A 24,737-nucleotide genomic window follows, 5' to 3' on the forward strand; every position below is an offset into this window, starting at 1 on the left:
CACATGCAGCACTGAGAAAAGGTATTTTCTCTCTTTCATGTCAAAACAATGGCTAAATTTTAATGGCTTCAATTAAAAACCTGTTCTGAAAGGAACTAAAACCTAGACTATGCATAGAGACACCTGACACCTTTGAAGTTGGACCTTTCTCATCAGTTCCCAATGGTACTTATTTGGCCCAGATAGCACTTATTTATTCCACAACTCCCAAAAAATTTGTTTCACAGCTACACATAGATAGAAATGAAATAGTGAGGACTGTGCTGACCCAAAACCTACCATAGTTAAGGGAGAGATTCCCACTGACTTCAGTCCCTGCATCAATCTAACTCTCCAGGAGCATTACTTCAGGCTGACCTACTGCCCTGGGTTGTGACCAATTCAGAGCAGAAATTGCTGAATTTAGAGATGAACCCCTCTTTTATTTTTTCTTTTCATCTTAATTTAGAAGCAGCAGCAACAGTATCTGTTTTCCAGCACACAGCAGACTGCCACAGTGCAGCCAGAGCCTGATTGAGTCCCTGAGCAAGCCTGCCTGGCTCCATCCCTGAGCAGGCATGTAGGCAGAGCACCAGCACACACAAGTCACACTGTGGCACACAGATCCCTTCTGACCTGCCTGACGGCCCTGCCTTTCTTCACACAGTCAACAGAGAGGGGTCACATTAAGGGAACAGGAAACTAGAAAAAGTGTGATCCTGTAAAACCTTACAAGTTTTTCGGCTCCCCCTTCCTCTTTCAAACATTTAGGCTTCCTAAACACCACCTAGCTATTTTGTTGTTCTTACCAAAAGAGGCTATTGTGGTTTAAGAAAACAAAAGAAAAAAAGAGTGGTAAGAAAGGAAAGAAAAAAAAAGAAAAATTATAAAAAAAGAGATGGGAGACCTTAAGATATCATGCCAGAGCAGACAGATCAGATAATTTTAGAGGTCAGCAATAGCACTTCTTCCCCTTCCCAGAAGTGCAGCCAGCACATTTGATTTCTTTTTCAGTATCTGTCCCATGTTTATTATTAAAACACGTCATCACCATCTAATCACCACTGGAATTGAAAGTAACTTTTCACAGGAGCATTCTAAAATTAGAGAGTGCCAATTAAAATTAATGCAAACCCAAAGTACTGCACTGTAAAGAAACTACGGCCAACACGATGAGCAAACACAACCAGTATTTGCTCATTGCAGAGTGCTGAGACTTGATTTTTAGTACTTATTTGTTTGTGTTTCCCTCCTCTAAGAGCAATGCAGCAAAACCACGGGCCTGGGGCTCTACAGAAACCTTCTCCTTACCCCATAGCCACAGCTGTAAGTGCCATCCAGGAACCTCCCGTCTTCCCGCTCCAGAGGAATCACGGTGCTCTTCTCTCCGCAGCAGCCTCCCTGGGTTCTTGTCACCCGGCTCCACGTCCCGCAGACAGCTGGGGCCAGCCTGGGGCGCCGGGGCATCGTGGAGACGGGACATGGCCCTTCCTGATATAATGGGAAGGCTTGTGCCAGCGCCGGCATCGCTCCGGGCGGGATTCCAGCACGGCAGCCATCCCGCACCTGTTGCAGGGCACCAAGCGGGACCATCAGCTGTGTGGCTAATATTAACCACCCGTGCTGCCAGCACCAGGGGACTGCAGCAGGGACAGCGGCAGGAGTCAGGCACAGAGCAACTTGCAGGGAACTAGTTGTCCACCTTTGCCTTTAGTTAGTAGGAAAACAAACCAAAAAGAGCAGTGAATATCCTACCAGAGAGATGACCTGCACAGAAGTCCCAGAATTGTTTGCAGTCCTTTCCTGTTAATTACATTAGCCTGCTTTTGTCTCCAGCAGTGGTTTAGGTCCTTTCAGTAGGAAAAGGAACATACATATTTATTGTCTCTGATACCTTGGCACTGATAACCTCAGGTCCTCCAACACCAGGAGGAGAAACACCAGGCTGAGGCTCAGCTGTGCTGAGGGTGACAGTCACACGATCACTCTGCTTGGTGGCATGCTTTGATTTGTGGCTACTGGGAAAGCACCATGACAGACAGTGCTGTTGCACACAGCATGAAGATGAAATAAACTATGCTGTGACTCATAAAAATCAAAATCAAAAAAATCTTCCTGCCCAGCATAACCTGCAATGATAACATAGCATGTTAATGTCCTGCTTAAAATATAACACCCACAGAATGGGGCCACTTTTTTTTTTTTTTTTGAGAGGAATTTTCACAATGCTCAATTCCCTCTTCTCTCTGGATATTGCAGATGTCTCCAGGCACCAGGGGACACGATGAAGGCATGCACTGCAGAAGTGGTAAGCACCAGAGGGCAGCTTAAATGCAGACGTGAGCTCCAACTACAAATTCTCTGACTGAGCTGTTTACAGCAGACCTCCCACATTCCTAGCTGTAAGCTTCTCTAGTGCATCCATTTTGTTTCCATAAAATGACTAGGTTCAAGATGAAATGGATGGAAAGCAAGAGCTGTAAGACCTTACTTTCTGCAAGACCTGTCTGGAGGGAACAGGATCTGATGGTGACAGTTCTGTGGAGAAATATAGGTGGGGAAGCTCTCATACTGGCTTGTGAAAGGTGTAAAGTCCTACTGCTGGTTGTGTCCTGGCAAGATTGTTATTTTAAACTATATCAGGGACCAGATGGTGCCTTAAAAAAAAAAAAAAAAAAAAAAAAAAAAAAAAGTGATTATAAGCTAAAATTTAAAAATACACCAGAAGCATTTGAGAAACTGTAGGAGAATTAAAGGGACAAACACCAAAAGTAAATGCAGCATGACCTTGGCTTCCAAAGAAGAGAGCTGCTGCAGTCTGAGAAAGATAAAATGAAACTGGATGTTTCCACTTCTGCAAAATGTGGGAGGCTCCCTAGACAGCTCAATTAGAGAGAAAATGTGACACAGCTGAATCCCTACATTTTTCCTGCATCCTCTGAGTAACCTCTTTGATCCCTGGAGAAAAGAAACTTGATTAATTTCCACAGCCAACTCTCTCTTGTTATAGTAATATATAAGCCTGGCCAAGAACTGGGCAGGTTCCTCCTTCCCTGCTAGCTGTATTGTTCCCTGCTAGCTGACCAAACCAAGATGGGCTTGCCAGACTTTTGCAATAGCCAAATAATGTCTATTCACTCCCTGACTAATCATTCAAGTAGTTCAGTTTAGACATATTTCAGTTTAAGCAGAAAATCTATCTTTAAACTAAATATTTTTAAAAAATTAAAAATAAAATTTACATTTACATCTTTTAAATAGCATTATTGTTAGATTTGGAAAATTTTCTTGGTATTTTACAGCCTTTCAGAGAAAAGATATCAGGTGATGAAAGCTACATAATCCAGCCTGCTAGAGAAAGGAACGTTTCTCTTAAGGAATGTGGATTCAGATCCACATCTTCCAGTCCTTATAATGCATGCCAAACTGGAACATGGGAAGTCTGCTTTGTCTTTATCTGACACAAGCTGTTAAGTGACTATGTGCAGCCACCTATATAAACAAATTACTTAAATTGGTCTTCGCTTTGTTCAGTTTCTGTCAAAGGAATTAAGCTTACTATGGAAGCAAATTACAGCTTTCCTTAAAAGAGGAAGGCACCAGACATCGGTTTTGTGAGGAATCTTTGCGGCTGAGGCATATGTTGTATATCCATTTCAGGAAATGTGTGTCCTCAGCCAGAATTCTCATGACAAATAATTCAAGCTAAATGAAAACCAAATCTAGCCACAAATCCTGAGTGCAGGTAGGAGACCATCTCACCTCTGAGAGCACTGGGATGTAACTGTCTCCTTCAAGCCTCTATTGCATACAGGACAACCTGCCAGCACATACCACTAGAAGGTGAGCATATCAGAACAAAAGCTTGACATGCAAAGCCATATTCTCCAATAAAGTTATAGTAAAAAGCAGAGAGATTCAGGAAACTACCTATTTCATTCTCAGCCTCAGCTCCCAACCCTCTGCTTTTCAGTGTAGCAGCAAGCCAGTCACTCCTGCAGGCCCAGTGTGTCCCCTGATGGCCACCATCCTCTGAGCTGTAATTCAAGAACCTGAGCACAGCTGGTGTCATCACTCAATATTGCGCAAGCCTTTAGAACACAAAACAAGCTGTTCAGGTGCTGGCAGGAGGCTAGTGTTGGAGTTGGATATGCCTGCAAGCATTTCCCACAAGAGATTTTTACCCTACTATTGAGTTTTCTCATGTATATGTTGATTTTGTTTTATATGGCACTGTAGAACTTCTAGGGAGTGTACGGTCTCCCATGATGTTGACTTAGCTTGCTATGCATTATCAGAAGAATCACAATTATAATAATGAGAAGAAAAGCATTTTTTTAGCCCAAGCCCTCTAACCCCTTTATTTTTAAATGTACTCCCAAGGGTATTACAGGACAAAAATAGATACACTCAGATCCACAAGAGCTGGATGCTCAAAAGAAACACTTGCTTTATGCCTTGTTGCAGAGATGCCTCTAGTTTTGAGTACAACTGTTTCAAATATCTGCTACTGAATTAACTCATTTGTACTCTGTCACAGCAAAACTGAAGAGCTTAACCTGTAGGTTATATTGAAGACTAGGCCAATCAAAGCCATACCTTGTTGGTTTTTTTTCCAAAACACCTGGTGGTTAGAGCTGTGACAGAGTATATGAAAAGAATAAATTGTCCCTTTCCCCATCTACAAGAAACTACCCACCCAGCTAAAGCTACAAAACTCTGAGGGAGACGTCTGCAATTTAAAACTGTTGCTATTTTAGTTGAATAGGTAGAACAAATTCTTATAAGGTAAAAGCAATATGCAAGTTTCCAGCTAGTCTATATATACAAGGGGATATTCACATATTTCTGCAACAGGACTTTAATTTGGCAGACTGCCTTGATCTCTAGATTAGAGGCTTATTTTTGAACTCTGTCAACCACCCTTTCATTACCCAAACAAAAATTTGAATGTTTTGATGCACATGGATCTGGATCTACTCTTATCTTTGGTTACTAATAATCACTAAATTTTCATTCTGTTTCAGTTTTTTAAGTATATCAGTTCATCTGAAGAATAGCAATATACATCCAGTGTGCAGAATAGTCTGTGTGATGTGCAGGGTTGTGTTGTGAGAGATAAGGAGGAGCAGCAGCTCCTCTGCACTGCTCCTGAAGCGAGATTTCCAGAACATCCTAGCTCCATTCCTACAGAAGTCTGTAATTATGCGGTCTCTACCACAGTGGGGAAGGGTGGATTGATCATCAGGTTACTCCAAGATCAATTCCAGGCCAAGCCTTATGTGACAGATAGGCTTAATTTTTTTTCCAAAATAACTTCTGAGGACTTTGCTGCACCTACTCACAGGGAAGCAGCCCCTCACCATAGCAGAGTGCAGTGTGGCACCAGGGGTCGGACTGTGAACACAAAAAGCAGGGATCTGTCAGCATCCTCCTACTCCCTTCATTAGGACTCAACATCTACAGCAGTAGAGGTCAAGGCAGGAACTTAATCCACACAGTTACATGGACTTGTCACTGAGATACCTTAAAGAAATTCTGATACCACAAATTGAAGCAACTGACAGAGTCATGGAAGGAAGTCAATCATATCCAAAACTACACTGTATTTACCTGCAGATGAAAGAACATCTCCCAAACAACACAGACGTAAAAAGCTCCAATGCTTTTTGCTTGCAAGCACAAATAGAAAAGGCATCTCTGAGTCATGCAAAAATACAGTGAAAAAAAATAATTTAACTCAGAAAATGAGTTTAGGAAAGTGTGAGGCATCTCATCAAAGGAAATCTGTGTCATGCTATGCAGACTATATTCAGCTCCTAGACCAGGAACATAATACACTTTCAATTTTTGTATACTTCTTGACAGGCCATCAATAGCACATCAGTGGCAGCAGCAATATTGGCAAAAACAACCCCTGATTCAGCCCTGTACTGGGTACTGCTTTGCAGCAGCTTGTGTAACTCCCTTGGTGTGTGTATCACCTTTTAGAAATCCCTGGGCTTGACAAAATCTTTCCTGGGCACAAGCTTGTGCTGACCACAATAAAGTCTCTAAAATCTCCTAGCCATTCATAGGATCCAAATTAACAGAATTGCTGATACATAAAGACAGGGAAATGAAGATACAGAGGCAAAGAATAGATATCAGAACTGACATAAAATTTGGGGCACGCAAGAAAGGGAATGAGATTTGAGGAGGTAATGCTGGATTATGAGCTAATTTGTCAACTGTGCTGCAGCATGAAGGAGAAAACGATCCTGTGACCTCACATCTTTGCTTTTCCAGACCAGCACAGCTTCACCAATTGCATATCAGCCACCAGGGACTTGTGCAACTTCTGCTGTTTGACAAGAACCTAGCTGTGCCGATGAGCTGACAAATCCAAAATGCCTCCCGCCCCCAGTCCCTGCTGTGTGCCAAATTGCTATGTGTGCGCTTGTGCACCACTTAGAATCCATCTTCAGTGGTTGCCAAGAATGACCCCCTCCCAGTCTCTCCAGCAGAAAGAATCCCAAAGAGGGAAGCGGGGGGAGATGGAGAGGCAGAGAGAGGGAGTATGCTGTGCACTTAGAAAGCCAATTTTTATTTTTAGAGATGTGAAGTAGTGCTCAAAAACAGCTTGCTTTTCCCCCAAACAGAAAAGATTAAAAATTAGTTTAAAAAAAAAAAAAAGTCAGATGGCAGCTTGGCATTAAGCAGGTACCCAAAAATGTCCCTGGATGATGCAAGAGCCTAGCTGAAGCAAGAAGCAGAATTAAAAATTCCTAATGAGCAGAGAACAGGACACACAAGTCCCCTTGCAGGTGCCTAAGTGGATGTTCCTGTGCACGCACACACACACCCCACCCACATGCAACCTGCCTGCTCTGCACCAGCCCATTCACAAAGCAGCTCACCCAGCAAACAGGCAGGCTGGCTGCTGTGGAAGAGGTTTTAGGAAAGACCACTCGGTTTAACTCCCTACAGGCACCATGATGTTGTCCCAGATTGCCATTTGGACCTGGATTTAGTGAGTGCTGCAGTCCTACCAGAAGGAGGAAGAGGTGTGTTAACTGCACCATCTGAGAAGAAGAGAAAGCAGAGATGAGCAGAGGGAGCAGGGAGAGCAAGCTCAGTGCAGGATGCTGGCCTCAACACTTGACCAATACAAGCTGCTAGCAAAGCCAGATTATCAAAGGATGGGACACTAATGATTAGAGATTAACTAGAAAAGGTATATCTGAACCATGCCTGGTAGGAAATAAGATTGTGTCATCATTGTCTGAGTACACTTATCTGCCTTTTTATTTTTATTTTTTTTTTTTGCTTTTACTTACACATATTCTTGACATGAGGGAACATGCATAAAAAGCTATTCTGACTGAGATAAAAAATACTTCAAGCCAAACCTAGTTCAACCCTAGTTAATTCTCCATCTCAGAAAAACATGTTTGAGTGGTTTCAAAGATGATTTGGGGGAATGATGAGACTTTTTTGTCTCACCCTGAAAGAACATGGTCTGGAAAAAAACACTATAAAAAGGAATACATATATCTCCAATTGCTCTTCAGACATCACATACTACAATAGCCTCCAGTTTTGGTAACACAGAATGATTTTCTGTAAATCATGAGGGGCAAGGTGACACTGAAGTCTAGCAAGGTAGCAAAAAACAAGGTTCCACTGCAGAGGTGGTGCCCCTGCACATCATGGATCATTTGGCAGAATGTGCAGGTGAAATGGCATCCATCTCTAGCTTGGGGGTGCAGCTCTGAAAGACATCTTTAATTGCCAATACCCACCTTGAATTGCTGGCTGTCACAAATGAAGTAGGGCATCAGGACCTTATTAAAGATGGTTGACTAGATGGATCATTATAGCTAGTACAGCAATTCCTGTCTTTATATGAAAGATGTATTTTCCTGAAATATTCCTTTTCATTTTTTTCCCTTTTTTTTTTTTTTTTTTTTTATTTAATCCTCAGTTCTAAGCAGAATAAAAGGAAGATCTGCAATGAAATGAACAAGTCCATGTTTGGATGGCTAGTCAGACCGGGCTAGACTTTTTCACGGACAGGAACCTTAAAAAGACCCTGGGTCCATGTTTGAGAAATCCATCAAAATTTTAACCTCTCATTTGTGAAATGACAATGTCCACAAGTTTACCACTGTCAGAAGCTATTAGCAAGTACAAATATCCTCCAGATGAAAAGCCTTTATATTTTCTCTTAACAAATGCCAATGGTTTTATATTTGTAGTGTTTACATTTGTGTGTTGATTAGCAACACATTTCCAGCTGCACTGAAAATGTCTTCACAATACAGGGAGGAGAGCAACTTCAAGGCAGCATTACCAGCTAGGAAAGCATAATTATATTTCACTCACTCAAGCTCCCCCTTCCACCCCCAAATTATGTGAAGCTCATCCCATTATCTTGCTAATTCCTTCCTTAGCATCACTTACCAAGGCCAACTCACATTCTACCACCGAGTTTCCCTCTTAGAAAGCATCCCACTTGCAAGCAAAAACCAGAGCAAAGATTAGTACTAACTCCAGTGCCTGTTTCTGATATATCACAATCATCTCCCACTCATTAGCATGACTGTCTCCAGTTTTGGATAAAATAAGACATTCTTATCTCTCTGAAAAAAACCCGTTTCCCCAGTTCATGGTGTTTATTCTGTCATATGTTTATTTTTAGACTTATTTGTTACAGTGGGTAAAACATCACTGCCCTATCTATATCTGTCACTAATCAGCTTAGCTTGCAATACTAACACCTAATTGGACAAACACATATTATTCTCCTGATTAGTCTCCAGCCTGGAATACATCACTGCTGTGACTCTGGTATTCATTTCTCATGGCCAGTGATTCCTTACATGGAATCAGACCATCTATTCAAATAGTCCTGTATTCTCCTGGAAGCTGACAGCAGAAATATAATAAAGTCTATTGTCATCTTCCTGCTAAAGGTGGTTTTCTTAGCGACTATTTCTATGAAAATCCCACCTGAAGATTTAACCACTGAAATCACAAAAAGGAGCAACATGAAGAGTAGTTTACTAACCATGCTCTCTCTCAGATGTTATTAGTTTCTAGACCTTCTGAGCTTTCTCAACAGCACTGTATAATATTTTGAGATTGGCACTGCACAAAAGAATATCCCAAAATATTGGTTCAAGTATGTAAATGCTTTCTTTTTTTTTTTTTTTTTCATACTGACTGTCAAAAACACAGTTCTAAGGATTTTCAGAAGAGTGAAAACAGAAGAGGACTTGACCAGTGCCAGAGTACTTTCAATCACAACACTTGGTCTCTATTCCCAGAGTTCCAAAAATCAGATACAAGTATTGCATTGTCTTTTCTCAACAGCAGAAACCCATCTGGCAAGTCAGCCTGATTTGTTAGAACGAAATCATGGACCATATTGTGTCATTGCTTTTTATGCAACCCGCCTCCCATCTAAATTTCAGTGGCAATGGGAGGAGAATTCAGCTCTAAAACTGATAGCAGGTTACAGCCTGTGGGGTTCTCCATAATGTCTGAAGGTTATACAGAATGGGAAACATTCAGACAAATCGATGAGGAAACTTGCAACACAGATAAGGTTTTATTTCCTAGTGCATGACCAGATATTTTAGAATGTGCTAGGCATTAAAAAAGTAAAAAAAAAAAAAAAGAAAACTAAACACAAAAAAAAAAACCAAAAAGCAATCCCCACCCACCTTTTCCCCCAAAGTGTCCTTCCACTACAAACTCGGGCACTGATATAGTTGATGAGTCAGGGAAAGCGACCCTTTAAGGCCAACAGCATGTCCTGACCCACTTTTTGTCTTCTTACACTTATTGAGACATGAATGAGGTATGCCCATCACAGTCTGGACAGGAGTATATATTGCTCTGCCTCTTTCCTTTGAGAATTCTCTGAGCTGAACTGAGGCACACCCTTGCATGTTTTAATAAATAAGGACAAAAGCTTAGGGCTGATGTGAAGATCTGGAGTAGTCTTTTTTGCATGTGTGGGACAGGTTGGAGCAGTGTGGGGGTAGTGTCCCTGAGAAGTCAGTCTTCACAATTCCCTCACAGTCCCAGTGGAGGCAACAAGCTCTAGGCATTACATAAGCATGTTTCTGCAACTCAGACATGATCCTTGTATGCTGCACAACAGTTGAGCCATGTTTAAGAAAGTAACTGCAATGCAAACCAGCTTACACTTGTTATGGTGCCGCTAGAAATACAGCAAAGCACCAGCCAGAGGGGATTGGAACAGAGTGAGGCAGCCTGAAATGCCACTATGAAAACACCCAGAGAGGTAGCCAGGCTCTCCTAGAATGCTGCCCCTGTCAGCTGCCTCGACTGCCTGGCCGACACTGTGCCTTGCGTTTCTGGCTGAGCATTCAGGAAAGCAAGAGGGCCATATCTCATTACAGTTCCTGACAGTGACTGTTTAGCAGAACCACCGTGAAGACCTGGCATGGACGACATACTGATGCTTTAGAAGCAAATAGCAAACTCTTTCTTAGAGGAACACTTACTCTGTAAGGGAAACAGAGGACGAATAGATCGTGGGCCTACTGGCGAGCAAAACCAGCTCAACTTTTAAATTAGACACTGTGAGAGATAATCACTCTTCCCTATATTAGACTTTACTTCTCTTGGTCTTTAAATGTCAGTAATAAAGCACTACAGTTGTAGTTGCTGAGCATTATCAATGTATTGATATATATTTGTACTCTTTAATACTTTTTAAATACTACAATATCAATTTATTTGACATCTTCTCATGGCAGAACCACAAATGGATGAACTTTTAGTTCAAAATGGATGATAATGGGGGAAGAGAACAGAATGCAAAACATGAGGCAACTGTGTAGCCTGACAATTTATAACACTACCTGCCTTCTGCTGCCCGGTTATTTATGTCAGGGTGGGGAGATAAAGAAAAGAAAGATAGTTGCAGGGAGGACAGCTTAATTTAAAACACTGTCACTTGCACCAGCTAAAGTCAGGAGTCAGGTTCTCAATATATGTAATAGGTGCACTGCCTCTGAGCAGATCCACTAATAACAAAATCAATTTAAAACAAAGTCTTCCTAAAACAAAGATGAATGAAAAGGGAAAAAAAAAGCCCCAAATCAGAATGCTTTTTAAGTGTAGGCTGTGACATTTCAGCTGTTTTCTACTGGCCATCAAGATAGAAATTAAAAACACCCCCAGTTTCCAGTCTATGGCAGAGTGGGGGTTTTGTATCTGGGCTCTCTAAGTGTCCTTGCACAGTAAACTTTTCTTCTAACTTCCTATGTCAAAAGTATGTGCCCAGCATTACAGGTTCATATTCCATACTTGGACTCAGATCTAGGCTTCAGCCTGCTGGGTGTGCCTCAAAAACTGTCACCAACACAAGCAAGAGCAGCTGGAGGCAGCAGGATGCTTCTAGCATCACCCAGCAGCATAGGCAGTCACAGATCATCTCTCCCTCAGATTTACAACACACCAAGCCAAAATGCCTCCAATGACAGAAAGCAATTACACCTTAAGCCCAGGGGTTAGAGAGAATAAAAGCATATCATTGTTTGGATTAAATTATGTGAAATACAGATCTCCCAGGCTGGATTTCTTATCTTTTTCTGTCCTTTCCTCTCACACCCACTCAATGATTCTTGCACAAAGTAGGTAGGTGTCACTTGCCCTTGGCTATAATAGTTTGCAAAGTGCTTTAATGCTCTAAGTATGAATGTTTAAGTATCGTCCACCCACAAATGCACAGAAGCAGATCCAAACTGACATTTATTATAATCTAACATGGGTAAATATCATAATTTTCATTTCAGATAGAAATGCAGCACCTTCCCTGGCTATGTGCTGTCTTCATGAATAAGACCTCACAAAATCTGCTTACATTAACATAAAAAAAATAAGAAAGAGGATGTAGAAGAAATATGTAAAGCATCTACTGAAAGCAGGCAGATCTTGCTCAATTCTTCATTGGCATTAATATCAGTCAGGTTCAGCTGGGCTGAAGCAAGCAGAATTGTACAAATACAAAAAGAAAAGCAGTCCCTTTTAACTAGTCACACAGCCATCTATCTATTGGGAAGAAAAATGAATGGGCACTAAGTCACAGTCCAGACTGTGATAAAGGTAATAAAAGTTCTGCAAGCTCAAAAGCAGAATTCATAAATCCACCATGCATGTACATTTGGAGCTTTCAGTTTCACATCAAATCTCAACAAAAACTGAGAATGCCAGAGCATCAGTACAATTTGCCATGAGAACAGAAAGCTTCTAAAAATCCCAAAGTGTTCTTACAGAGCACATTGTCACGACACTGAGCAGCAATAAGACACCAAGCATCCACTGTCATCAAAAATGTTCTCATCAAAAATAAAGCATAGCAACAGATTAATATGCAGGTCAAAGATTATCATTAGATTGGGTAATGTTACTGCGTGACTCTGTCCTGATGACAAGGATTACAACGAGAACAGAAAATTATGTGGATGAGAACCATGTGAACAGCACCAACAGCTGAAGAAAGAATTATTTCTGCAACTGGGGAAAGCCAGCAAAGCAGCATTTTGCTGATTTATTAGTGCAGAGCAATAATGGGATGATACTCTTATCCTATGACATCCTTATTGTAATAGTGACAGATCGTTTGCTGGCCAAAAAGCATTTTGATAGGACATGAAAACTTTCAACATTCTTGGACTGTTGGTTTTTTATATTTTTTTTGTTCCTCTCTTTTGCTGAGGTAATCACCACACTAAATAAGAAAAAAGCATAATTAAAATAATTTTACCTTTGTCTTCGTTTCCATTGCCTATTTAAACACTTGCTTCCTATCCTTTCTCCCAAATTTTATTAGAACTGGTTTTGCAGAGGAATCCTTTTCTATCTGTGGCTGGAGTTACAAACACCTAGTTACTAACACTCACCCCAAGCAGCACAGCCTTTTTCAGAGGGCTCTGGTACTGATTCGTTTTGCTGTCAACTACCACCCATGCCTTACTATGCACATGCAACCAAAGGAGGCTGCAGGCAAGCTGCATCTGCTACAGGACCCTGAAACTCTTCTTTCTATATAGACTATGAATTGAAATAAGCAGAGATGCCTCTCTTCTCTAAGTTCAAGCCATCTTTTACTTCTGCCATGCTCTCCTCTCTATTTTTTTGGAATAATTTTCTTTCTCACTAAATGTCTCCACCACCACTCTGTTCAACAGTACCACTCAACACATTTGCAGGATCTCACTTCAATTTTACAACAGTACGCTTGACAGGATAGTCCCAAATTATGTTGCTAGCTGGTAGTCCAAACACCTTGTAAATGTGGCAAATCCATCCATCAGTAAACCAGGCATCCAGGACCCAAAATGCCCTTGTTAACATTTAAGCAAGAAAACCACTATAGACATAGTGCAATAGTGTGTCAGATGGGAGCCCAAGGGGTTAAAAGAAGAAAATCTCAACTATTTCAGTACATCTTCCCATAAACTGCATGAACACCTTCCTTTTTTTTTTTTTTTTTTGACACTTGTCTTTTAAAAATATATTTCTGTTTTGACATCCTGGTTCTGAACATATTTCACTCCTGCCAACCCACTGTTTGTGTTTTGAATAACTTGGAACAGATGAAGTGCTGGTCCAGAGACAAGAAATCCTCCAAACATCTGTCAACCGCTTCAGCTCCGAGAGCTGAAAGCAAGCTCTGCCAGTAGCTCTGCCCATCCTGCTGCACTCAGAGACTGTGGGAGTTGTTAGGATGCCTTCACAGCCAGGCAGGCAGCGGACGATGAAGGAAGCAGCATGACTCGAAGCAGCAGTGGTCTGACGCTCCCTGGGATGTGTGGAATGCGGTAGGGGGAATGTTATGGATAAGGAAAAAAATCCTACAGGGGCACTGAAAAGCAGGAGTAGTGCCTCCTTTGTCAGAGGTAGAGAAGGGAGAAAAGCAGGAAAATTCATTCTCTCACAGAAAGCACACCTGTGATTTTAGTGAGATGAAAAGCTTTATGCTGGCAAACTGCAGGGATCCTTTACCATGTCCCTTCAAGGGTCTTAATCCCTCCTAACCAAGCCCTAAGCCCTCATGAGAAAAAAAAATAAAAATAAAAGGCTTGGCAAAAATAGCAACTAAAGAGCTAATGAGGAAGAGGAAGAATCTAGTGTTGAAAACTACCTGGATGATGGTGGAGAGAGCACCCTGGCATGTCCCATGCTCATCTTAGGGAGTTGGTGGACCCTGACCAGCAGTGCTGTGCCTGGAAGAGGGAGTGAGGAGGAAGTGAAAGCAGGGCTCATGCTGCTTGGCATCTCCCTCTCAGGCTGCCTCCTCCTGGTGCCCTGGATGGCCAGCGTGGGCATGGCCAGGAGGAGATGGAGAGGGAGGTTCTGTGACTCGATGAGTCTACAGGCTTCACAAGAACGAGATCCTGAGCTGTGAAACTGCAGGCAGGGACTCATGTTTGGGGATCTGAACATGGCACCACAACCAAATATAATGCCCATTCAACAGGTTTTCAAACCCATTTCTGTAGCCCAAGATCCTCCATAGTTTCTGAGGTTATGCTCAAAGACAGAACCCTGCTGCAGGGCTGACAGGGTAGATGTGCAACTCAGGTGCACTCTCATTCTTAGATGCACAAAATCACCGGTGACGTCTGGAGCCGCTCATTTCCAAAAAACCCAAGAAGCAATGCTCAGTGTCAAGCTTCAACTGTGTAGCAGCAAATCTGTTTAGCATAGAATATCAGCTGAATATCAGCTTAAGAACCACAACTAAGCTCAGTTTTTGTGGTTGACTCAAGGGTTCCCACCACTGACGACCTCTTTTCCTCATGCCCTTTTCCAATGTCAAAACTTCTCAGTGACATCAACAGGGGTCACCCCCATCCTCAAAGACTTACATTCTCACACACACACACAAAGGCTTCAAAAAAATCCACCCTTAAGTATTAATGCAAAATGCCTGTATAGATAATTAACCTTCCCTCATGCACACCCAAACTGAGAAATCACACCTAAAGACCAGGAGATATACAGACATTTGGTGAAGGCATAGTTTTCTGAGGATGAGATAAAGACAGTGTCATGTGACTCTGTGCCTGTCTCAGAGGGTTGATACAGCAGACAGGAATCCTGACCTGAACTCATCAAATGGCATTTCTTACCAAAAACGTGTGGACATCAGTGCTCTTCCAACAAAATGGAATTTGCTTTCTTTTCCATGAAGAGAAAAGCCTCCAGAAGGTTTCCTGGTCTCTCAGGAGATGCTAAGAGACAAGCAAATTTAGAGTTTTCTGTGAATGACAGGTACAGTCTATATAATCACAAAGCAGTGATTAAAGAGCCTTGAAAGACTATTCAGAATCACAGCCTTGAGAAAAATACTGTAAGCAGGATAGAGAATGTTCTCCTGGAAGGTAAAGTGATTCACAAGTACTTTGGCTACATTAGTTTGCTTGTTTGTTCACAGCTAAGGTGTCTCACGGAGTGAAACACATTTTGTCCCTGAAAATAGTGGCACTATCTGATCCCTGTTGCTTAAGAAGTGAGACAGCAGAGAGCAGCAGGAGACACAGATAAAATCATGACACTCAATATTTAAATTCATCAGAAATCTGAAATTAATGAGTAATGCTCCAACCACATTAAGCTTGGAAAGAAGAGACAGACTTTGACTTTTATCATCTCTAACTAACACTGTTTTATCTGCATCTTAGTTATCATGGAAACTTTCCCAAAATCTTCACAGAAATTAACCAATTAAATGGTATTTCTGTGTGCAAAAGAGTTCAATTATTGTGGACAATTAAAATAACTTGAAAGGCAAGTTGCAGAGCTTCATACTTTCATGAAGCAAGAACCTAAACTTTGATAAAAGTAAATAGAACATTCAGTAGTGAAGTTAAACTAAGGGAAACACAAACAATTAACACCTGAAAAGAGATCCTTGGATTTAATGCCTATTTTAAAAGGCAACAATAGTTAGAAGGCTGTTTTGCTTGGTTTCTGAACTTAAATAAACATGTCTCAACCTCAGTGAAAAAAACCATCTAAATTAAAATGTAGCTATCCCCTAGTTAAAATAATTTAACAATTAACAACAAAGAAAAGGGCTGGGGTGTCAGCATGACTCTGAACCAGATGCATTTTGGGAAGAAGCAATAATCCAGTGTAAAGAATCATGAAGGTTGGAAAAGACCTCCAAGATCATTGAGTCCAACCATTGACCCAGCAGCATCATATTCACCACTAAACTATATCCCTGGTGCTGCATTCACATACTTTTTGAACACTTCCAGGGATTCCACTACTTCCCTGAGCAGCCTGTTCCAATGCCTGAATACTCTTTCAGTGAGAAAAATTTTCCTAATATCTAATCTAACCCTTCCCTGAAACAATTTGAGGCAATTTCCTCTCACCCTGTCACTTGTTACTTTGGAGATCAGCACCCACCTCACTACAACCTCCTTCTAGGAAGCTGTAGAGATCAATAAGGTCCCACTTCAGCTTCCTTTTCTCCAGGATAAACAATCCCAGCTCACTCAGCTGCTCCTTATCACCTGTAGGGTGCTATAGACCCTAGATCATTACAAGGAAGTAACTGAATGCTACTCTTGATTCTATCACAGACTCACTGTCAGTCCTTAAATAGGACTTATTCTTTGTGACTCAGTTTCCCCAGCTGCAGGGGAGAAAAAATACACTCCGTTTCCTCAGCTGTGCAGTAGGAAAGATAGGCCTATTCTGTAAAGGGTCCAGGCTTATGAATGCATGTTTTAATGTTAAGCTCAGCACTTCCTAAACCCAAATAACTTCTGCACTCCAAAGTGGAAGCTGTTGGCATGTGGAAGAGTACAGCACTGGGCTCTGAAAGACCAGTGTGAGCTCCCATTCAGTTTTCACGCACCCTGTGCTCCAGTAACCAGTGTGCAAGCTCCTCTAACCCATATTTCATGAGCAGAGATTACTATTATTTTTCAAGTCATTTTTTTTCTTCTCATTGAAAGAGCCAGTGACTTTTCCTTCTAAGTACCAGTGCTTTGGTCCTCTTCTGCTTTGGAGATTTAGCTTTCCATGTGTGGTATGAATTCAAAGCTGTGGTCTAGAGGAGCAAACTCTACTTAAGACAGCGGTTTGACTGCTGTAGCTTGTTGAAGAACCAAAATGCAGATCAGCCACATGGCTTATCACAGCTTGCAATGCTCTCTGATATTCAAAGACAGAACAGGAGAGTTGTTCAAAGTGTCGTTTGAGGACGTGGCTGAGTAATTCCCTTCATCCGTGCAGATGTCATTGGGTATGCGACACTAGACACACATATAGACCAGAGGAAGCTTAGTTGTCTGGTTTTTAAGGCATAGGAGATGACTTAAAATACTCCTAAATTCAAGGCCTCTCACAGGCACAGATCTCAGTTTTGATCACCAGGAAAGTGGAGGGCAAATGGTGTACCTGCACAGTATCCTCTCTCTTTACCCTGGGAAAGAAGCTACACTGAACTGGAGGTGATCTCCTTGGGTGGAGCTGATTGGGTCCCTGCAACAGAATGACACGTTCTGCATTAAATGTGTAAGTCACCAAAACCCATCAATTTAAGCATGAGAAGCCAGGATCTATGTTGCAAGAGACTGCCCAGCAGTCAACAATACCGCAGAAATTCTTATTTTTCAATCCTTTGTATCTTTCTAGTCCCCACTGATGTTTCACAACAGCTCACCTGCGAAGGAATATTTATTATCCAAGTTCTTTTGTTGCCCCTGCTTTTTCTTGCCTGGTTACTACTTTGCTTTCATCAGCTGAAGTGTTTGAGACCTCTCAGAGGCTCACTGCTGCATGCACCTGTCAGCTCTCCAAACTGTCATTGTTTTGACATATTCTAAGAGGGATTTTAGGTGGGCATCTGGATAAATATAATTCTTTCCACACCTCTGGGAAAATGGGAGTCTTCTTTGGGCCATCTGTGGGAAATGAAGGGTGCATGGGTTTTCAAGCAGAAGAGGAGTGTACATGTAAAGAACAGTGCTCCAGGAAGTGGGAAGGCAAGCAACTATTCTTCCAGTGGCACTAGAAGTACATACATTTATGCATACAATCAGTTTGCAGGAACATTAAATTATTCACTGCATTATTTTTATGTGAAACTTCTATGTTACATATTATGCTCTATAGTCCTGAAAGTAGTTTATGATAGGACAAGAATTACTTTAGGCAAACACTCAGCAGGAAAAGCAGAAAACATACCATTGTTTCAGATCTTGATTATGCAGATTGGCTTCTCTAGTAAGGAAATTAACTCTATGCCACAGCTGTGGGGACTAAAATTACAGAACAATCGATATTTTGAAAACTTTGAAAATCTGCCAAAGGAGAAAATTACACGATTGAACAACAGCTTTTATAGAATCAAAGTTAAATATTTCACTAATGAATTTGTTCAGTGTTCTGTTTAAAAATTTAGTCATTGACTTTGTGAAATACCCGACAATTTGTCCAACCACATATGGTTTAGAAGTTCCTGTTAAAAACAAAAAAAAAAGAAAAAAACAAAAAGTCATTCTTCACTTTCTAGACCTAATACACAAAGCGATTCTTACCGCATAATTTAAAATGTTCTTTTAAATCCTTTCCTGCTAATTTTGAGTTCTTTAATACATTTGTTCTGGGAAAAAACAAACAAACAAACAAACCCCCCAAAAACAAACAAACAAAAAAAAAAACCAAACAAAAATAACCCAAAAACAAACAAAAAAAAATCCCAAAAAACAAACAAAAAAAAACTAACAAAAACCCAAAACATAACAAACACAAGACCAGACACAAGAGGAAACAGAGGAACCTTAACAAAAAGTAGAACAAAAAGTGTAAAAACTACTTTGAAAATTTTTGAAGTATTGGGATCCTTACAGATTCCATCTATTATAAAAATTACTTTACTAATAGCCCCAGGATTTTACCTTGGTATGGTAAGAAATTCCTATGCTTCAAATCCTTGAAAAGGATGGCAGCAAGATGGGATGACTAATGGTGAGCAGTTGGAGCAGAGCAGGGAGATGAAAAGCAGCCTGCAAGCCCATCCCCAGACACCCTGGGGACTGAGCAATCACCAACAACCCAGAAGCTACAGAGACACAACTTGATAAAGAGTTTCAGTAAACTGGCTTCCAGATATCAAATCTGCTGATATGGGTATGATTCACACCCATTATACTTGAATTATTCTGAGCCCCTCCAAACTGCAGTCTCAAATGTCATTTCTGTCAGCATGGTCACTCATTTTTAGCATTATTCCTTCACTTCCTCCGAGCCCAACGACACAATGAAATAAATGTGCTGCATCCCCGCATATTCTGATTACAAAAGTAACTGACAGCAGCAAGGTCAGTCACATATATTCACTGCAAGATTGCTTTGAAAGAGACTCATGCTAAAGAACTCAATAGCTAGATAATCACCTTGTGCCAGTAAAGGGAAAAGAGAAGAAAATAATTATTTCATTTTCTATCACCATGTCTCTCTTTGTGGGAGGAAGATAGGAAGTTTTTGCTGTTCATAGTAACACAGAAATTAAGCAAAAATAGTGTTATGTTTTATAAAGCAGAGCAGTTGTCAACTCATATCATTTATTCATTCATTACTGCAGCTACCATCACCAGAAACCAGCACTATACAATCTAGGACAGCTGTGCTTTCCTTGCCACTAATACTACAGGCAGTGCCTCATACCATAAATCCATCATTCATTACAGGGAACAACTGACAGACTCTTCCCCTAAGGAGGCCAAGATTACTTAAATCTGAAATGCCATACGCTGTCAACATAGGTGTACAAGAGAGAAGCTCATTTACTGGTAGGCTGGGTAATAAAAATAGTCACTACCCAAATCTGATAATCAGTTAAAAAACAACCACCAAAAAGGTTTGGTGCTCAGTTAATAAAAAATTAATAACAATTCTCCATTTGTTTCATAAAGGCTATGCTATTTAAGTCCTTCAGAAGATAAATTGCCTTGTGCATAGCTTGCAGACCATTTAGCATGTGGGCTCTACAGCCACAGAAAAGCATTTGTAGGAGGCTCTTGCTGTGCTGTTGCCAGTCTCTCCTCCAGTGATTGAAATACAGCACTTGGCACAGAGATGCAGGGAGGCAGGAGGTCCAACATACAGCAAGCATCTGGAATGACTGACTTCCGTTGTACAGAGGTTTCACCTACCACTGAACTCAGACTAATTATGTACATTTATTCTTCACACTAACAGATCCCTTTAGCATTGAACCTTTCAAGTGTTGGTGTCAAGCACATCATTTAAGACAGAATTTGCTGAAAGGCAAGCAGGTTTATTTTATAATGCCTCTCCGTACACAGAAGAAATGAGGCTGGAACTGGAAATACCTGCAGTACTGTACACTGCATTTTGTCCTGATTCAAGCGCTTTTTTTCTTACCCCTCTTTTTCCCCACTCAGAGAAATATAAAAAATTTACAGGACACCTGTTTAGTTACTTGCACTTTGTCCATTTTAAGTCAAAGCAGAAAAACACTTGCTGACCCAGACATATAAATTACACCATTATCTAATGAACTGTTGCAGAACTCGTTTGAATGTAGCTGACTTTGTGAGGAACATGAATCTTGCAGTCATTCAGACAGGAGTTTTTCAGGATAGACAATATCAATTTAGGGATGAGTCATTATGTTTAGTCCCAGTCTGGGGCCTAATGATTTGATTCAAATTAATTTAAATCACTGGGGAGAAAAAAATACTAAAATTACACATATAGCAGAATATCAAAACAATCTTTCCCAAGATCCAAAGCATCTATGGGCTGTCATTACTGGGCTGAAATTTCCTTTTTCACATCACACTGTATGTGCACACTCTTGCTTAAGCGCAATGGTGCAGAATTCATTGGCTAGAGCATCCCCATAGCTCCTCTGAGACAGAGAGGTCTGGGGTTCAGAAAGCTTTAAAGCTGTATAGAGAAAGATTTCTGCCACTCCTTGATGCAAGTGAGTATTTTAGAGTAGGCAAAAAGAAGGAAAGGACTGGAAGAGAGTCAAATATCTAGCTGAGCCCTGATATTAGAGAAGGGAGGATTGAAGGAAATAAAACAAGGATGACAGGTTGTTTGTTTTTGGTTTTTTGGGTTTTTTTTTTTGCTAACACAATGGAGAATATCTTTTAACATTTCACTACGGAAACATGATAGCCTTGGATTCTTTTCAACATCTATCAGGCCAAACAGAGCTGGGATCTGCTGCTCAGATATATTTGCTCCATTTACACACTTGTGGAGAACTCATTAGGAAGCCTGAAAGTGAGGTAAAACTTTCCAGGCTTGAAAGCTGAACTAAAATCAGCAGATTATTTATTTCCAGAGGTAGCCCTGTAGTAGGTAAAAGGAAAGAAAGTGCTGGGTTATACTTCTTTGTAATGTTTTTTTTCACTGTATCTTCACCTGTGCTGTTAGGGGAAAGTCAGCAGTGTATTGGCATCCAGCAAACCAGGGAGCAGAGCAGGATCAAAGCAGTGCATTGGATTTATGCAAAATTCTGGGCAAGGGTTGATCTAACCCTTCTGAAACAACTACAAGGAGCCGTGTCATTGGATGCTCACTTATAGTAAGTGTTCAGGAACACAATCTATTTTTGAGAAGTTGTCTCATGGATGCTTTGAACCTAAGCTGCTGAAGAATACTTTATTCTTCTCTCCTTCAGAATACCTTGAGGAAGGATTACTTCTCTGTTCAGCTCTTAAGAGATCATTGATAATAATTTAGATGGAGGCACAACAGCGAAATTCTTTACGGTTCTGCTTTTGCGAATTATAAAGGAGCCTTTAATTACAAGCTTGCTCACTTGCATATTAACTACAGGATTAAACTAACTCAGTGAACTTTGCATGTTGAGCCCCATGGACTGCCACACTCCTGGGATTCTTGAGTGACTGGTGACCTGTTGATAGAGGAGATAAAACCTTTGTTCCCCATGCTATAGCAAACTGGACTCAAACCTCAAAATAACAAAATTAGGGAACTAAAATGACCTGCAGCTACATAAACTGGACTGTAGAAAGCAACACAGGGCTGTGATCAACAGATTTGCTTTTGTTACTGATTCTGACAACTGGCTGGGGAGCGAGGGCAATTACTAACTCAGTCACTTCCCTGCATCTCTGCTTCATTCTGTGTGAACTGGAGTTCATGATATTAAATTATTTTGCAAAATACTGATAAGAAATGCCATGTAAAATCTTCTCTGGCTACATGTAAAGAAGAGACATAATTTAAGATTAGCCCACATTCAAGTTAACTGGTGACCAAATACAGTATTTTAACAAAAGTCTCCAAAGATAAACATCCACAACATAAATTTACTGCAGCTTATATTCCCCTACAAAAATCTGACTTTGAAATGCTTGCTTACACTTCACTGACTGCACTGGCTCCTTCACTTGGGAAATTTGATTTTTGACACTAGCTTCACTGCAAGACTTTCAACCCTTCATGTTCCTCCTTTGCTGCAAGCTGGTCATCGCATCCAGCCTTAGCTCGTGCAATGTACAAACGGTTTGCATGCCTCACTGTGTTCACTGGGGCTTCACAGCTCTGATTGCAACAATTTCTCAGGAAAAGAAGAACTGCCTAAGCCTGAAACTCTGGGTCTGTCCACCTCGTCAGAAAAAACGCTACTCAACAAACACTGTCGGTGGCTGCATGATCCATGGCAGTCAGTGCAAGAGATTTCATAACCATCTGACTTTTGTTTTCAGTAGCCTATATCCAATTCATTAGAAGAAGCTGGTAAATGTCAGCTCTACAAACAGGACAAAAAATTATTCAGTCTTCTCTGTATAATCTGTCTAATAAATTCAATAGGTGTCACTTTTGTGGAAGGGTCTATATACTTCAGCAGTAATTTGTCACCATGAAACAGTTTCAGGGCGTTTCACAGTTGTGTGTCAGTGTTCATTTCAGGCCTTATCTTCAATGAACATTTCTTGCTAAGAGCAATTAATTCCTTGCATCTGTCACTATAGGAACAAAGCAAATGCACTTTATGCAGAAGGCCCATTATTCAGTACATTAGGCACTGATATGACAGTTTTCCTCATCCCACAGTCACATACAACAATGTCACCTTACTTATCACTAAAATTTTCAAAATTTCATATTATGAGGATACGTATTTTCTTTCAAATTTTATTTTTGGTATTTAAAAAATTCAAATATTATAACCCTAATTAAATAAAACAAAAAATCTACAACCCCAAAACAAAAAAGTCCCACCCCTTCTATAAATGCTGCATCAGCATTTCAAGTCAGGCAAATTTGAAATGAAATTGTGAGATTAAAAATAAATAAATAAATAAATAAATAAATAAAAGCACATAAGGGGAGAAGGGGAGAAAATTTCTAAACTACACTGAAGTCTACTGGAAATTATTTGAAATTAGCAGATCTGTCTGCAGCATGACTTTTGCTTCACTCTGACCCCTCAATCCTAGCCTGCCCTCAAATATAATGGCCTGAATATATTCCAAAATCAATATAGGTTGTTGTGGACTTTTCAAATAAATGATTTAATATTAAAAGTTCAGTTATAAGACCTCAAGATATCATTCAGAACATAGGAAAGAAAGGAAATGTTAGAAATGCCAGGAAAGAAAAGCAGACAATTATTTGCCCATTTGATGTTTGCTGCAATGAGGAAGAACCAGGGAGATTCACATACAGAATATTTTCAATCAGCTGGAGGAAAATTATAAATGGAGAAAAAAAAATTATATTTATTCTTTGTGATGTGAGTTACTGGTTTCCTGAAATATTACTGTAATACTGTACAAACTGCTGGGGGATGAAATTAAACAACTACAATAGCTACATTATGCACCCTGAATATTTGGAAAAAATATGTATGCACAGAGCAGTCACTGAAGTAAGAGAGGCGTTTATTCAAGCTGCATTCATTTCTCTTAGTGATGCCAGAAAATATATTAATTCTTAAAACCTGCTTGCTAATCATTTTAAGCAAACACTGGAGAAAACTCAATTGGGATGCATTTAAGCAGGCACCACAGGAAGCTCATTTTGGGACAAACTTACCAACAGTTGGAGATATTTTCATCCGTTTTGAGACAGAAAAAACAACACATGATGCAAAAGTCCAGTCAGAGGCAACCAACATAATACAAACTGCAGATCATTGCAGTGTGAAAGCCCTCCTTTGCCACAAAGAAACCAGCTGCTAGCACTAGAAATGTGATGCAGGACAAGCTATTCCACACACCTCAGAATTAAGGATGCTCATTTTCTTGCCGGTTTGTGCCATACATTTGAGGTGCTGCTCCACGCTTACCTTAACAGTCAAAACCTGTCTTCCATGCCTTCTGCTGCATGGTTATACATTCCTCCTGTCCCTCCTCCATGTCCTGTAAGCCCTGTGTTGTTCCCCAGATCACTCCTACATCTCTCATCTAAGGATTATGCTTCAATATATAATGTTATATATTCACACAGATTCAGGCTTCACTTGTGTGCGGCAGGGATAATGGTTTAGGTTCTGTTTCCCTTTTATTAGGCACCAATAAGACCTTTTCTTTTTTCTTAGCATCAAGTTTCACTCAATATGTAGGAATCTATGTTTTTGAGACATCCTGATGTTTATTAAAGGTAGTACAAGTTTAAAGGAGTTTCAGAAAAAAACAATGTTTCTAATTAGAAAACCATGAAACCATAAACTATGAAACCATCAGTGATCTGGAGCC

At 40.5% G+C, this 24,737-nt stretch overlaps 1 protein-coding gene across 14 annotated transcripts in view; it reads right to left on the reverse strand.

The window, feature by feature from the left end:
- The window catches only part of ARPP21 (cAMP regulated phosphoprotein 21), a 224,742-nt gene that overhangs the window by 194,739 nt on the left and 5,266 nt on the right, over positions 1-24,737 (reverse strand). For 3 of the 14 annotated variants that reach the window (XM_041466853.1, XM_041466851.1, XM_041466842.1), the window contains exon 1: positions 1,291-1,493. The exons of 1 other annotated variant lie outside the window; for it this stretch is intronic. The gene's annotated coding sequence lies outside the window, so the exon portion shown is untranslated. Of the gene's footprint in view, positions 1-1,290; positions 1,501-24,737 lie in introns of those variants that run through there. 10 more of the 14 variants (XM_041466858.1, XM_041466857.1, XM_041466854.1 and 7 more) reach the window with 5 other exon arrangements.

Source organism: Pyrgilauda ruficollis, unplaced genomic scaffold, assembly GCF_017590135.1.
Source record: "Pyrgilauda ruficollis isolate IOZ18807 unplaced genomic scaffold, ASM1759013v1 scaffold2, whole genome shotgun sequence".
Lineage (NCBI taxonomy): Eukaryota > Metazoa > Chordata > Aves > Passeriformes > Passeridae > Pyrgilauda > Pyrgilauda ruficollis.